Source organism: Prionailurus bengalensis, chromosome B2 (genome assembly GCF_016509475.1).
Source record: "Prionailurus bengalensis isolate Pbe53 chromosome B2, Fcat_Pben_1.1_paternal_pri, whole genome shotgun sequence".
Taxonomy (NCBI): Eukaryota; Metazoa; Chordata; class Mammalia; order Carnivora; family Felidae; genus Prionailurus; species Prionailurus bengalensis.
This window is the reverse complement of record NC_057349.1, coordinates 16481543-16485869: the sequence shown is the minus strand read 5'-3', so window position 1 is coordinate 16485869 and position 4327 is coordinate 16481543. Positions and strand designations below refer to the sequence as shown.

General features: G+C 39.3%; 1 long non-coding RNA gene across 1 annotated transcript; it reads right to left on the bottom strand.

Annotated features, from left to right (window-relative positions):
* Positions 1-2387: 2387 nt before the first annotated feature.
* Positions 2388-4112, bottom strand: LOC122490594. The gene is made up of 3 exons (XR_006299160.1): positions 4028-4112; positions 3073-3156; positions 2388-2493 (listed from the first exon to the last, which is right to left on the bottom strand). It is a non-coding gene; the product is annotated as an uncharacterized LOC122490594 (long non-coding RNA).
* Between the last annotated feature and the right edge of the window lie 215 nt (positions 4113-4327).

Here is a 4327-nt window from a genome sequence, read left to right as displayed (position 1 = left end):
TCTATGCTCAAAGGAAGGAGAATCAGTCCCGCCTTTGGAAAAGAGGAGAAACAAAGAATTTGTGGACTTATTTTAAAACAACCACGTGCCTTAATGCATGATCTACATATGGCTGCGATATCAAATAAGAAGAAATGAAAAGATGTTAGCCAGTTATCCATAGCGCTGTCATGGAGGAACTGCAAATTGTTTTATAGTGGTGGCTTTTGAGTGTCTTTGACGTGTGGCAGAGAGTGAGTCTGTGGGCACCTGGGTAGCTCAGTCTGTTGAGCATCCAACATCGGCTCATGTCATGATCTCCAGGTTTGTGAGTTTGAGCCACGCATCAGGCTCTGTGATGACAGCTCAGAGCCTGGAGTCTGCTTCCGATTCTGTCTCCCTCTCCTTCTCTGCCCCTCCCCTGCTTGCGCTCTCTGTCTCTCAAAAATAAATAAACCTTAAAAAAAATTTTTTTAAAGAAAGGAAGTGAGTCTGTAAACTAACAAGAGATAGGTCAAAAGGGGTTGAGTATGTTGTAATATACCTTTGCCTTTTTCCAATAAGTCCTGGTTTCCAAACTGGGCTACTCCCAGGGCACATACAATAGGCAAAAGGAACAAGTACTACTTGAAGCAACAGGATAAACACATATCTTATCTACTGAAGTGTTATTTTATTTGAAGAAGGGAAAAAAAAGTAACAATAAAAAGAAATGAGCTATCAAACCATGAAAAGACGTAAAGGAAACTTAAATGAATATTACTAAGTCAAAGAAGCCAACCTCAAAAGGCTACATATTGTAGGATTCCAACTAGATGACACTCTGGAAAAGGAAAAACTATGGAGAAAGTAAAAAGACCCATGGTTGCCAGGAATGAGGAAGGAGGTAGGGATGAATAGCAGAGCACAGAGGATTTTTAGGGCAGTGAAACTCTTCTGTATCATACTATAATGGTGCATATAGGTCATTACATATTTGCCAAAGCCTATAGAATATACAACACCAAAAGTGAACCGTAAACTATGGACTTTGGGTGATGATGATATGTCAGTGCAGCTCCACGAATAACAACAAGCGTACCACTCTTGTGGGGCCATTGATAATGGAGGAGGCTATACAGGTGTGGAATAAATACATGGGAAATCTCTCTACCTTCTACTCAATTTTGCCGTGAATCTAAAACAGCTATAAAAATAAAGTCTATTTGTAAAAAAAAAAAAAAGGTAAATACATTATAAGATAGATGGCAAAGTTGCTTGGATTTTAAAAATGGAACCTTAGACAAGTGGAATATTGGCCTTCTGTAGGCTGCTTTGGATTATATCCCTTGATCCTGAGTAAATAGTATACTTTTCTTTCCATTTGGGGTAACTTAATGGGGAAATTGAATGATTCTGTTAGCTGACAAAGAATTACTGAAGACAGGGTAAGAACTTGATGCTCTCACAAGATACCTCCATCAAGAATATGGAAGAAATTGTTAATAAAGGAAAGGTGGTAAGTGTTTGAATTAATCCAACAGATATTAAAGTTGCTTCAAAGCCTTACTAATTAAGCATTTAAAAAAACTACAACAAGAATAAAGAAACAATCCATTTCTGAGAGTAGTTGTTCCAGAAATAGATGCTGATATATACCTAAAAACCCAATACAGAACTAAGAAAGTGTTACCAATCAATGGCTGAAGGAGAGGATTTAGGGCATGTCAGGGGAAAATGGACTCTTTAGAAAAAAGGTAACTCCTAGCCTCACCTTGCATTATATGCTCAAGTAAATTCCAGATAGGTGGGATAAACATAAAAATGAAATCATAAGACACTTGAAGGGAAAGGGATTTCTAAATATGAAAGCCTTAGGACTCACCAGGGAAAAAATAATGAATGGATGTATCTAAGCAAGTACTGAATCTTTGTGTAACACAATAAAAATTTTTAAAACAAACCTCAAATACTCCTGGATAGCATCCATCATGTACCAGCTATTTGCCAAACACCATGCTTGGAGCTTCGTCTTAATTACTTATCCTTAATCCTCACAAAAACCACCAAGGGCTCCATATTACTACCTCCAAACCGAGACTATAAGAGATTATATCAGTAGTTTGCAATTCTGGATGCACTCCGAATTATATAGAGGGCTTTACAAAACCCCACGTGCAGCCTCCATCCAAGCACAATGTAATTAGAATCCCTGAGTGGCAACTGGACATTCAGTGCTTTGCCCAAAGTTACCCAGTAAACACAGAGCAGAGGTCTTACTGCCTCTTAAACGTCTGAATGTTTTCTACACTGTCTAGAAGGATTTCTTTAAAATATAAACAGCTGCTTAGTTCTCAAAGTTTGTAAAACCTAAATAAAGGTTTAATTTAAAGCAGAAAAAAATTTATATATGAAGATATATTTGTTGACCCATCTGCAACATCGACTTCATAACTGTGTTCTGGGGTATTGGTTAAAACAAAACCCATAGGGTTGGAATGGTCGATCCCCCAAGAGCTCCTTCAAAGCTGTGTGCTAAAGGAAAGAAGAGAAAGTGGAGGATGATTAGGGGAAGGACAAAATTTTGATGGTCTAATAATTCTGAAACGATTGGCAATGCATACACAATGTGTAAGATGTCTGCATGCACCTACTTTCTTTGGCTTATTATTGCCATTGTAACTTCTCCATCAAGCGAGACATGACAATGTGCATGAACAATTTCATTGCATCATTTTTAAGAGAACAGGTTTTGAAAACAAATTACCTAATATAGTCCCCAAGTACACCCTTTATAGCTCGGTAATTTTAACTTAGTTACTTAACTTCCTTATGACTCAGTTTCCCCAACTATAAAATAATAATAATAATCATAATAATAATCATAGTGTCATCTTAAAGCTGCATAACAAGTAACATGAAATATGATCTTTCTAAAGATCTTCTTAAGATCTTTTATGGTTTTTCTGCATAGGAATGCAGGAGCAGCTTGGATTGGCATTTCCAGCTCAGGGTTTCTCTAAGCTAGGGCTGCAGTCATCCGGAGGCTCGATTAGGACTACAGGATCCACTTCCAAGGTGGTTTGCTCACATGTATGACAAAATGGTGCATACCCTTGGCAGGAAGTTTTGGTTTCGGTCCCCAGAGTCCTCTTCACTGGACTGCTTGAGAATCCATATGGCACACCATCTCACTTCCTTCAAAGAAAGTCACCCAAGAGACCAAATGAAACTTGCAATGCATTTTATGACTTAGACTTGAGGTCATACACCATCACTACTGCTGTATTTCATTGGTCATAAAGATCAACCCTGATTCCATGTGGGAGGAGACTACACCCTGGTAGCAGGGAGCAAGGATCACTTGGAACCATTTTGGAGGTAGCTGCTAAAAGTAACTAGTTTATAGGCTCGTTGCAAAAAAATACACACACACACACGCATACACACACACACACACACACACATTTATTACAGAGCTTAGACCAGTAACTTAGAACACACTTAGAACTTAGGCCAAGGAATAATATATTGTATGTGTGTATATACATACGTTGCATTTAGAACAGAGCTTCGACCATAGTTAATATTATATAAGTGAATCAGAAGTTCTGAGGGGAGTCCGGGCAGTAGTATTAGTAGCTTAAAACTCACCTCGGGTGGTTCTAATATGCAGCTAGTTTTGAGTTTCATGATCGTATTCTAATAATTCGCTTCATTATGATAATCAAAACTGAAGCCCCAGCTGAGAGGCGTTCTATTACAGCTGCACAGCGGAATCATCTGGAGAGCTTTAACAAATCTAGATATCCAAACTGCATAGTGGTCCACTTATACCAGAATCTCTGGGGCATGGGACCCAGGCATCAGCATTTTTTTTAAGCTTCCTAGGCCATTCCAACACACAGTCAAGTATGGAGACGATGGAGACCCATGACTCCAATTATTTAACTTAGATGATTATATTCCAGTCTCCCCGTTTACTCTCTGAGCTGAGCTCTAACTCGGCATTTAAATCCCGGAGACCTAATTTCACTTGTTGAAAACAAAGAGAAGACCTTTGACTCACCCTAACGTGCTGAAGATGGGTGGGAATGCACAGCATGGCGCCAGTTGTTCTCTGTCTGTAACTCTGTGTGTCTGGAGGATTTGAGCCTCCAGCATGTCAGCCAGGCTCCTTTGGCCAGAATTCGCCTTCACTCAAGTAGAAACCTCCCAGGCATGTGATTGCCGGGCCAGGAAAATGTCACCCATTGCCAGAGAAAAACCAGCCTTCCACAAAATTAGAGTGAATGGCACATGAAAGCAATTAAGCCAAAGTGGTTGGAGACGCATCAGAAGCATTGTGAGATGGCCATTCTGGAAACAA